At 41.9% G+C, this 12,798-nt stretch overlaps 1 long non-coding RNA gene across 2 annotated transcripts in view; it reads left to right on the top strand.

Annotated features, from left to right (window-relative positions):
* The window catches only part of LOC139045480 (uncharacterized), a 55,241-nt gene that overhangs the window by 38,110 nt on the left and 4,333 nt on the right, over nt 1–12,798 (top strand). For both annotated transcript variants that reach the window (XR_011503810.1, XR_011503811.1), the window contains 2 exons: nt 4,138–4,208; nt 11,044–11,201. This is a non-coding gene — a long non-coding RNA (uncharacterized lncRNA). The remainder of the gene's footprint in view (nt 1–4,137; nt 4,209–11,043; nt 11,202–12,798) is intronic.

Below are 12,798 nucleotides of genomic sequence, written 5' to 3'. Positions count from 1 at the left end.
TGCAGGGTGTGTACTGAGGACCGTGGCTGGATCAGCACGTGCGAGAATGAAGGCAGTGGTGGGCAGAACAAGGAACTGGCTGTGAGCACAGTCACGTCAAGGGCTCCAGCGGGATCAACAGGCTGCTCTGGGGCAGCCCAGGGTTCAGATGGCCCCATTTGGGTGGAGGGAGCTGGGCCTTCCTGCCGTCTCATCCACCATTCATTGCATGCCCAGCGAGCCTGAGCAGGGGAGCACACTGGGCAAGGGGCTCCAAAAGGGTTAGCTGAGCTTTGTAAGCTCCACCCACAGCCTCTGGGGGTGTGGGGGCTTCAGTCCTGGAGGCTCTGACAGCACACCTTGGCAGCCCCCTCACCAGATTCCCAGGTTTCTACTGACAGTGTGTAACATAAGAGTTCATGGAAAATTGCATAAATATCAGTGCATTGATTTTGAATTTTGTGGAAGCATTTTTGTCCTGCTTGGAGTGCATTTGTTCATACCCTATGTCTTAGCTATGTATTTTGATAATTAATGTTCTGGGTATATGATCACATACATAAATGAGATATTATTTGGCTGTCTATATTTCAGATCAATGAAATATTACTATCTATGTGTAATTGGCACTTTAGCTCATGTGGCTTAAAATGCTAATTAATCAGACTGCTTCATTGATTCATGCAGAAATCTACTCTTTTAAGTATTCTTAAGTTTATTCTTATAGCTATCCTTAAGTGCCTCCGACGGCTCACCTCTGATCTTGCTTATTGCCGCAGTGTGGCCATGGCCTCCCTGGCTCCTGCTGCAGTCCCTGGAGCTGGAGGAGCTTTCCCTTAGGAGTTGCCCATAGGGCTTGTCCTGGCCACTCCATCTCCTTCTAGACCAGCCCTCTGCCCCAGAGTCAGGGCAGGAGGAAAAGAGAGTGAAATGAGAACGTTATCAAGATGCTGGTGTGAGGAGGAGGTGGGGGCGCACTGACATCCAGTCACATCCACTGTGGTGAGGTCTGAAGCCTTAGCCTGGCGCTGGCCTCCCCTAATCGGAATGCTGGGCACCATCGACTGTGAAGTCGCCGTGAAGCAGGCGTTATACTAAGAACCTCACATTCATTACGGTATCCTCTTAGTAACTGCAGTTATCCCAATCTTACAGATGAGGGTTTGTCTGGGACCACAGAGTCAGCAAGCAGTAGAAGGAGAATTAGCAGGCTGGTTGGCCTGATTTCAAAGCCTGTGTTCATCATCCTTTTGTTCTGCTGTCCTTGACCCTCTCCTCTTAAACATACGCACATGTAGACACGCACGCACACACACACACACACACAGATATACAGACACACACACACACAGGTACACAGACACACACACACAGGTATACAGACACACACACACACAGGTATACAGACACACACACACAGGTATACAGACACACACACACAGGTACACAGACACACACACACAGGTATACAGACACACACACACAGGTACACAGACACACACACACAGGTATACAGACACACACACACAGGTATACAGACCCACACACACACACACACACACAGGTATACAGACACACACACACACAGGTACACAGACACACACACACACACAGGTACACAGACACACACACACAAGTATACAGACACACACACACAGGTACACAGACACACACACACAGGTATACAGACACACACACACACAGGTACACAGACACACACACACACAGGTACACAGACACACACACACAGGTATACAGGCACACACACACACACACACACAGGTACACACACACAGGTATACAGACACACACACACAGGTATAGAGACACACACACACAGCTATACAGACACACACACACAGGTATACAGACACACACACACACACAGGTATACAGACACACACACACAGGTATACAGACACACACACACACACAGGTACACAGACACACACACAGGTATACAGACACACACACACACACAGGTATACAGACACACACACACATACAGCAGGTTCTATTGGTGCCTTGGTACACTAAGCTTTGAAATACCAGCATGAGATTTCTGTATCAAAGAACTAGATTCACTTTAGATTTAATACCTGTGCTTTAATATACAGCAGAAATTGGCTTTATTGTCTATTGATGAAACTCTTTTTTTAAATAACGACTTTATTAGAAAAATAACAGCACTCTCCACATAAATCTGGAAAATATGACAGGAAAAAAGAAAAAGAAAAATCTCTGTAATTCCATTACTTAGATTTTTGTGTTGGTTTATTATATGTGTTTTAGTGCGTCTTTTTTTTCCTGTGCAAATGTGTTTTTCCATAATTGAGATCATTAGGTCTACAGAGTTTTAATTACTGTTTTGTTTCACTTTATATTATAACAGGGGCATTTTCCTTAAAGGCTATGTTAATGCTTATAAAGTGATTCTTTGTATGAATGTCCTATCAATTATTTTATTATGCACCTACTGCTGCATATTTTAGCTGTTTATGTTTCTTGCTAGCATATAAACAGCTATGATACATATGTTGGCTTACGAACCTTTAAACACACTTCTGATTCTTATCTAATGGTGCATTCCTAGGAGTAGACTGGCTGTGTCCAAGTTACAGCCATTTTTGGGCTCTTGCTATGCCTTGTCGACGACACAACTTCACACAGATGAGCTGGGAGCCGTGTCTTACACAAGCCTGCAATAGCTTACACTCCCCAGCTAGCCCACAACATTTACCTTGGCTGCAGCACCAAAACATGAATACTGGCAACAAGTCATACAGGCTATAAAAGGATGGATTTTGGAGAATCAAGTAGACTCTTCAGTTAATGAAGCAAAGAAAACATACATTTTTTTTTTAAGCTGCTGAAAGAAGAAGAGAAGTTTTAATGCTGTTTTAACCAACTCTTTTGACACCATACTCAGGAAAGTTTCTATCCTCCCAGAAAATGAAGCTTGGAAGTAAGACTGTTGAAGAATTATTTTCTGGTTTTATAGCTAAGGATAGAACATGTGAAATTTTTCAGAAAGGATAGGGCAATGCTTCCCATGCATAAAATTTTTAATTAACTTTTTATTCTGGAACAAGAAAGCACATGATTATAGCTTGCATTCTTTTGGCATTGTGACACAAAGTTCATCTCACAACTGATTACAAGCAGAGAAGGATGATGGACAACAACTAAGTAAATCTTTTTAAAATATCAAGTGGTTTTTTCTATTTACCAAACAGAAAAATCTCACGTGAGGGTTTGTATTAATGCCAATAGTGAAGCATAAGTGACTATTCTTGAAGCTTGCTTGGCTCCTAGGATGTTTTAATCACTTTGGCCATTTTCAATATACAAGGAGAGGCAAAATTACCACATTGTGTCTTGAAAACACTGGTAAGTTGAGATTCTGAGGTGAACAGGAATATATCTCATCTTATTTAGGGTGTCCTCACTTCCTCAGGCCACCATCCGTTTTATACCCCAAATGCTTTGATCAGTCTCCTCTCCTTTCTTTTGTTAATTCTTGCCTTTTAAAGTGTGGACTTGGGGCTGGCCCCATGGCTAAATGGTGAAATTCCGCATGCTCTGCTTTGGCGGCCTAGGTTGTTGGGTTCGGATCCTGCGTTTGGACCTACTCCAATCATCAGCCATGCTGTGGCGGTGTCACATATACAAAATAGAGGAAGACTGGCACAGATGTTAGCTCAGGGCTAATCTTCCTCAAGTAAAAAAAAAAAAAGAGGAGGATTGGCAACAGGTGTTAGCCCAGGGTGAATCGTCCTCACATAAACAACAACAACAATAACAAAAGTAAAGTGAGGGCTAAGGCTCAGCCCTGTCGACTCAGGGCTCAATTTCCAAACTTTAAAAGGAGATCAATAGGCACGCCCCTTTCCTTTTCTGATCCTTTTTCAAGGACAACCATGCCTTGGATTTTCAAGTCATTACTCCTTTTCTTTACAGCTTTGTCTCCTCTATAATATACAGTTCACTTTTGAGTGTTTTGGAACTTTACATAAGTAGAATCTGTCTTGTTTTGTTTAAGTGTTCACAGTTCTGATATTAATCCCTTGTCACTTATATGTCCTGTGAAAATCTTCCTGCAGGTGGGCCTGTCTCTCCTCTCTTCTTCATTGATGGAAATTTGTGTTTCCTTGACAGCCCAGCTCAGACTCTGTCTGCTCCATGAACTGCATCTTTACCATCCAGTGTGAGAGTACCCTTGGTCCCAGGTGAGGGTGGTCAAGGGGAGCCCACGTGCGGAATTCTATATTAGAAATGCTGGTCAAATGCTGCAGATATTTTCAACATACGTATGTTTCCACACATATGTGTATATGTATGTATAAAAAGGAATGTATATGTATGTATATAGTGTCTGTATGTGAGGAGGTGTGTATATCTGTGTAGAAACATATATAGGTATGTAGTGTATATATGTGTGTGTGTATCATGACAAGTGAGAGGGAGAATAACAAAATTTGGAATATTTGCTCACTTGAGTATTCAAGAACACTGGGAAGTAATCATTGTACATTTCAAAGGAAATAGAAATATAGGGACTGTCTTAAAGCTCGTTTCTGTTATATGCTGCCCTTCCCTGGGGTAGCTGGTGGATCTAGGACGTAGACCTGGATTAGGAACTGTTTGGTCTTTGTTCTTATTCTTAATTTCATCCAGAATTCTGGGGGTTAAATGCAAAAAGAGCAACGAAATTCTTGCTTTGTTCCACGGGGTATTGGCTGGCTTGCTAAAGTGAGGGACTCTCCATGGGGAGGGACGCACGGCTCATGCCAGAGCTCTGTCAGAAAACGGGCAAGGCTGCAGGGACAGCTCTGGTCTTTGGTTACCCACACAGGTTTGTGTTTTGTAGATTTGAGGAAATTTGTGGTTGAGATGAGTTAAGTGCCTAGTCCGCATTAATGCTATATTTTTATTTTGTGGAGAATATGTGGGTGGATGGACTGTAATCATCTCATGAACTCAGCCTTGGTTGATAAATTCTTCAGTTCAGAATATGTAAGCCAATATGTATTAGAAGTAAACATTTAAAAAACTGCTTTATTCTAATATATGCCTACTATATTTCAAATAATTTGTTTAAGAATTATATTGTAGGGCCGGCCCCATGGCACGGTGGATAAGTTTGCACACTCCACTTCAGTGGCCCAGTTTGACGGGTTCAGATCCCAAGTGTGGACCTATGCCACTCATTAGCCATGCTGTGGTTGTAGCCCACATACGACATAGAGGAAGACTGGCACAGATGTTAGCTCAGGGCGAATCTTCCTCGGAAAAAAATAAGAATTAATTGCATCTTTAAAAAAAAAGAATTATAACATAGCCATAAAACTCTAAAGAGAAAAATGCTTTCAGAATATAGGCTAGTAACAACAGTTGTTATTATAGAAGTAGAGGGTAGAGAATTAACATGTACTTTACTCTTGTTATTATGGGTTTGGCACTGTGATGGGAATTTTACAAAGGGCTAAAAAACTAGAAATACAATTAAAAAGTGTTTGGTAGACTATTTTCCATCTAATGGATCTGGATTTTGGCAAGGGTCCAAAATGCCCAGGTCGCTTTGAGCCAGTTGGCGATGGACAGGTTGCCTCGCCCTTCTCACGGGAGGAGGCTCAAGGACTTCTCGTTTCAAACACACTCGGAGCAAGCCTGTAGAAGAGATCGGGTGCTGGTCACAGGGCTGCATGGCCCTTCTCGGGCACCCAACCCCAGGAGGTGCTTGTGTCACTAACGCTCAGAACTAGCATTGGGAAGGAGGGTGTTTCAGTTACTTGTAGCCTGGGTTGACAGACCTATAGACACCTGGGTCTCCATGAGAGAAGCTCAGAAATCAAAGGTTCAGGCCGAGGAGGACACCTGGACAAATGCTGTGGCGGCAAGGAATGTCATCCCCTGAACAAATTCAGACAGAGACTTAGTCACCCTGGTGCCTGGTTCTCTTCTTTCTCTTCTATTCTTTTGTTCCAGATTGCTCAGCCAGAACACAGCACTATTCCACGCGCATGACATTTCCAAAACTCCTGGAGGTTAACAACCAAAACGCCTGCGTTTATTCGGGGTTTACTGGCAACACACATGAATGATTGGAACAATGTTCCGTGATGAGAATTCCCCTGTAAATTCCACCTGCTACTGGCCAAGTGCTCTGGAGGCTGATGTGACTGGAACCTTTTCTCTTGCTCGTTCTCATTTTCCTTGAGGTTGACGAAGCCGGGCTGTAATGCCTGAGAGCGCTGGCCGACCTCCGACTCCTTTCAATGTGTTTGCCTCCCGAACACAAGTCACAGAACTTTGTTATTTAAAAAAAATTAACAAGAACAAAATTATGTTCAGGTCAAGCTGCACTAGGAATCTTCTTATCAATAAAGAAGAGACAGCTTGCCACCAAAAACAAAACAAAATAAAAGAGCAAATATTTTTCAAACCAGTTGACACAAACTAACTGAACTAAATTGAGAGCCAACTTGGCCAACTTAGATGTTAACCCACAAATCCATCACACACAGTTTCTTTGGCAGCACAATGATGTGCGGGGCCGCAAACGTTCCTGACACGCATACATTCGGCAGATATTAGGAACAGTCCTCTGGCAGTTACAAATGTGCCACTGTCAGCCTGGCCTCTGCTGGAACTATGCCGACTGACAGCAGAGGATGAGTCAGCCCCAAGGGTTCCTGCAGGGCGGCCCTACTCTTTGTTCTTAAGAGAGGCTGATGACTCCAATCATTATTGTCCAAGAGGTGCTTATCCCCCAGAAACCTTACCTGGGACTCTCATTAGGACATGGCTCCAAATTGACAAAGTGTTAGTTAAACAACAACTTGATAGACACGCCATCAGCTCTGTTCTAAAAGGAAAGTTCTAGAAGCCGTGCCCTGAGCTTTGTACTGGGGTCAGGTCATACAGCAGCCCGACTGGACCTGCAAGCCCTGGCTAGATGCAGAGGTGGTCCAGGACACAAATGTGTGCCGTAGGGCTTCCCTCTGCACCCTCGGGCCATGCATGTGAGGGGAGCTGGCTGATGCTCTGCTCCCTGGGCTGAACTCTTCAGAGAAAGAGCTCTTTGAAGGGGACAGATACTAACACTACAGGAAAGCGGCCTTATGAGCAAGCACACTCCGCGGCCCTTCCCACCAAGCGTTCACAGTCACCCACCTAAATCTGCTAAATCTGCTGCAATTTTTCTTCCCTCACTTCTGACAAAGCCAGAGAAACATTTCAGAGTACGAACGAGAAGCATACTCTCTAGCCTTCAGCTTCGAGTTATTTTGGGGCAAGAACTGCCAGTTTTCAAAAGCCATCCACTCAGGAGGGACTGGTTAACCACAGCAGCTGAGGTGAAGGGGTTCGCAGCAAGGACTCTGGTGAGTGAGGACAGCAGCCGACACACCAACAGACTCTGGCCCAGGAAGCAGTTGAAAGTGTGGCGCTCACACTTCCAGCGGCTGTGGAGCTATTCATCTGGCTTCTCCTGCTCTCTGCATGCCCTCCTCCCACCCCACATACACACAGACCCCAGAACCAGCATGGACCTCCCCCCCCACACAGATGTACCCTGAGCACACACCACAAAATGGCACAACTCACAACGGAACAGCTCGCTGCCTAAGTTGCTGCTTTGTTGCAATTAGCCGTGTATCTGCCTGCTAAGGCTGTATTCAGAAAGCATCCTGTTTGCAAATAAGCCTGTACCCTTTCGAGTAGCCAAACCCAACAATAACAGCAGCAAAAAACCAACAACATTGCATTCTTTTTCCTAAAAGGAAGGAACAAACAGTAGCATTTTCCCTGGGGAACGAAGTCATTGATGTGTTCATAAGGAAATTGTTTCTGCTCCTATTCAGGTTTTATGAGCAGAGCTCTCTCTCTATTATGACTTCAGAGCTGGCAGTCTAATGAGAATCATTTTTAACTGAAATAACCACTTGGCCAGGAAGCTTAGGTTAGTAATGTCATGGGTGTATTCTTTTATTTACAGTAAAAAGAAGTACATAGTAATATTTACCAGTTTGAAAATAATGGGTAAATGAGATGGCATACTTTGTTAAATTTTTATAAGAAATTAGCCTATAGCCATTTGACTAAAATATAATAAGAATTAAAAGTGTCTTTATAGATACAAAGGCTGCAGACTGAAGTCCCAGAGAAACCATCAAATCTGAGATTTGTTTCAATTGAAGTAAGAGTATTGGAAAATGTCACAATGTCTCTTTATTTGACAGATCTTTGGGGGTTTTAACAATATCAAATCTACTAGAGAGACCTTTTATTTATTAAAAGATCCTTCATCCAACAGCCTTTTAAAGTCCCAACAATAAATAGAATTGAAAACGTTTAGCCTATATCTAAAATAAATGTGCGATTGTTTAGGGCTATGAATCTTCAATAGCTATCTAGGAAGCGAATCCTTTCCGTCTCTGAGGATAGAGACACAAGCACACCCATCACAGTACGTGCCCTTGTGGGAAGTGTGACTTAGAAGGCTCCTCTAAAGGTGGCCATGCGTGTGCTGAGGATCACTAACTGTGAGACCATCCTTCTTGAAATTACTTGCAAAGCCTTATGTACATGTGTACTCTTCAGAGAAGAAAGTTCATAGCTTTAACTGCACTGTCAAAAGGGTCCAAAACCTTCCCTGAAAGTTTAGACAAACATGCAATTTGATTTTTGAGGATGTGAGCTTATCAGTGACAGAGACACCGTGATTTATTCACCACAGCTCCCCTAGTGCCTGGCAAAATTATGGTCTAGGATGGTTAGTTTTAGGTGTCAACTTGCCTGGGCCATGAGGCCCAGAGATTTGGTCAAACATTGTTCTGGATGTTTCTGTAAGGTGGTTTTTGGATGAGATTAATGTCTAAATTGGTGGACTTTGAGTAAAGCAGATTGCCTTCCATACTGTGGGTGGGCTTCATCCAGGCACTGGAAAGCCTGAATGGAACAAAAGGCCGACCTCCCCCAGCAGGAAGGGCTTCTGCCTGCAGATGGCTTTCAGACTTGGGCTACACTGTCGGCTCTTCCCTGGGGCTCCTGTCTGCCAGTCCACCCTGCAGATTTTGGACTTGCCAGCCTGCTTAATTCCATGAGCCAGTTCCTTAAAATAAATGTCTCCCTATCTTTGCGCACATTCTGTTTGCTCTGTTTCTAACAGCATCCCTCGGTCTTACAGTCCACAGCGCTCCTTTCCGGGGAGTCCCAGCGGGGCACTACACACAGTGCGACTCAGCTGCCACTGCCCAAAACATTTTTAAAAACTTGTGTTTTAGAAATTGCCTAGTTTTCAAGATGTGTAATCCCACATTTCCTAATGTGATCTTCTCTTATCAAAAAACTTAGTTTTAAATAATTCTTATGTTGTAAAAATACATTCAGAAAAGGGAGGCCTGCTGTCATTGAGGACATTTCAAAGAATATTCCAAGGCTCTGAGGACAATTCCAACTGGAAATACATGACTGGAACTAGGAGGGCTCTTCCTCAGGTGGGATGATACACACGTTTTGAGGCAAAGACATTGCTTTCAAATATGTGTTTTTACTTCCTAATCAATAGGTAAACAGACAGTAATGAAGCCACCTCAGTTCCTCATCTATTATTATTATTATTATTATTGCCAGATAAGTTTGTACCCTTCCATAGCCTGTCTTTATTAGATGCTTAAGTCAGTAGTAAATATTCTACTTTAAGCTACTTGGAAGAACAAAGATTTGATTAAGTAACAGGGAATTCAACGCAATGACAACTAACAATCATTGAATGTTAGTAATATTATGGATGCTTCTATACTCTCTACATGCCATAACTCGGGCTGGCATGTTTTTCTGTAAATCTCAAACAATAAATAATTTTGCCTTTGTAGTCAGAGACAGTTTCTGTTGCTGCTGCTGCTTCTGCTTCTTCTTTCTCTCTCCTCCTGCTTCTCTTCCTAGTCCTCTTTTTATTCTTGTAAGCAGCTCATTAAAAATATAAAAAACATTCTTAGCTCACAGTTGCATGAAACAGCAATGGGCCAGATGTGGGCTGTCATTGGTTGACTCCTAGTTTAACTCATTTGATCGTCATAATTAATGGATTAGGTCCTATTGTTTTCTCCATTTTACAGTAAAGAAATTAAGATTTAGAGATGTTAAATAATTTGCCTGGAAATGTACAATTAACCCAGACTGATTAGGAATTTGAAGCAAGCAGTTTGATTCTAAAGCAATAGTTCCCAAAGTGTGGTTCCCAAGCCAGCAGCACTGTGAACATGTTAAAAATGCAAATTGCCGGGCTCCACCAGAGATCTACTGGGTCAAAATTACAGGGATACGACCAGCAAGTGCGTTTTAACAAGCCCTCTAGGTGAATCTGGTACCCTAACCAAGTGCTGCTACATCATTTGGGAGAGAAAGTGCTGGAAAGGCACACTTTGGGGACTCCCCCAGAACGACTGAATCAGACTCTCCCTCCGGTGCCCTGGGTGATTCGGCTGCAGCCTCAGGGTGAGAACCGCTGCTCTATTTTGGAGGCCGAGCACTGGACCCCTGACACTCCCGTATCCCGGAGAGGGCTGACCTCTGCGCTGACCTTCTTCTCTCTGGATGGTAACCGCACACTGATTCCAAATAGAACTGGAATCATGTTTTACATTTTATGTTGCTGACTTATATATTCCCAATTTCACGTTTTATTAAATTTCAATCACTTAAAAAATTTAACATTTTTCCCGTCCGATATATGGAATGTTATATTTGGAAGCAAGTTCAGGGACATTATAACTTTAAAGAAATTGACTTTTTATGTGTCCTTCCCATTAAACGGACAATATTCACTTTATGGTTATAAATTTTTGTCTCCACATCAAGAATTGTTTCATTAACTTATTACCTTATCACTGCATATGTGTGTGTGTATATATATATATATATATATGTAAATATTTGTTTCAGCTTATTCTAATTCAGATTTACTGTTTAACTAAGAGTCTTTGATCTAGTTGTTCCATAAGATGATACAAGTTTCAAGGCAAAAGGCCTAAAAATAATTTCTCTTGTGCATTTGTACAGCTCTGTCCTTGAACCGGGGAGGTCAGGAATGCTGGCAGAGGCAGAAGTGCTTGCACTCACCTCTGTGTGAGGAAAGCTTCCTGGCCTGGAAGGGGAGCCCTGCCTTCAGTCCACCTCAGTGGTGAATTTTGGGGAAACTCCAAGTGAGAAAATAAAAGGTAAACCTCTGGGCAGAAAAATCAGATTAACTGCCCCCAAAATGAACGAAACCACAGTGACACATGGACACGCTCAGTCATGAACTTGGAAAAGGCTTAGGTTGTATGTCACTCATTTACCTTTCATTGAACAAGCTCAGCACTGGACTGACTTATCTCGTATTGCTATCTATGCACCTGGAAAAGAAGACGTATTTCTGAGCCATTTCACTTTACAGGAATTCAGTAAACCTTAGAACATAAGCCAAAAGAGTGAAGTCATAATTTCCTCCACATTTCAAAGTATTTCTTCAGGAAGCTGCTAGAAAGAAACAGATGACAAAAAATTGCTTCTAAGATCTTCTTCCCTAAACCATTGCTAATTTCCCGAGAAATCAAACCGAACTCATTACTTTACCCCTAAGGAAAAAATCCATCCCATTTTTTTTCTTCTTTCTGACAGAATCTGCTTCAAATGAGTTAGTCAATGACTGTACAAATAGATAATGTAATGAACATCCTGCTAGTTACACAGGCTTAAAGTATACATTATATCCATCCGTTTCTGTCATCTGCCATCACGAATCCAGCACTGTCATGTTGATTTCCACTTGAATCATGCATAGCCATCTGTCAGATCTACCCAAACATCTCCCTTTGTATTTCTTCTGCCTTACCCCCGTGCCTTCCTAATATTCTCCACATCCTGTCTCACTCTATATCTCATATCCATCTTCTAGATTTTCTTTCTAAACACTGCTCCTTGTTGCTTCTCCTCTATTCAGGACCAACAATATCTCTATACTATTAATTTGCGTCAAGTTTAGACTGATTCACTCTTTTGAACTTATTCATGTAACATTTCTTTCCTGCTTCTTGAACAAGCCAAGATCATCCTCATTTCCTTGCTTACTCTTAAATTGTCCTTTGTGTCAAGGGACACTCTTCCTTTTCCATTTTTCTAAATTTCCTAATCTCTCAAGGCCCATTTCAGGTAATATCACCTTGACTAATACTTTCCTAACAAACTTTGTGAACATTAATATCTTCCTCTTCTTAACCTAACCAACACTTACTTTTTGATATACCATTTAGGAAGTTGCTTATATTCAATGTAAAACATTGTTGCATATTGCATGTGATTTTCTGACATAAGCTCCTTAAGCTAAGGGACTGTGCTCATTATTTTGTGGACCTATCAACCTTAAATAATGTGAACTGCATGTGGGGCAGGTCCTCAAAACCAGACACCCAAAAAATTGATTTGTTCAACAAACATTTGTCACCAACTATGTTCTAGTGATATCTGAAGTGAGTCCAAACCAGTGCTTGAACTGAGGGAATTAATTTCTGATGTCACTATTTTTATCTAAATTTTATCCTATCATTTAGGTGACAAAGATATATTGATAAAGAGGAAGTTTAAAAATATACCCATTTTTCCTTCCCTACTTTTAAATAAGCTTTAATTTTGGAATAGTTTTAGATTTAACGAAAAATTGTGATGATAGTACAGAGTTTCTATAAACCCCATACCCAGTTTCCTCATCAAATATTTTGTATTAGAGTGGTACATTTGTTAGAGTTAGTGAAACAACATTGATACATAATTATTAAC

This window comes from Equus asinus, chromosome 6 (assembly GCF_041296235.1).
Source record: "Equus asinus isolate D_3611 breed Donkey chromosome 6, EquAss-T2T_v2, whole genome shotgun sequence".
NCBI classification, from domain to species: domain Eukaryota; kingdom Metazoa; phylum Chordata; class Mammalia; order Perissodactyla; family Equidae; genus Equus; species Equus asinus.
Note: the sequence above shows the minus strand (reverse complement) of the source record. Positions and strands in the feature narration are given on the sequence as shown.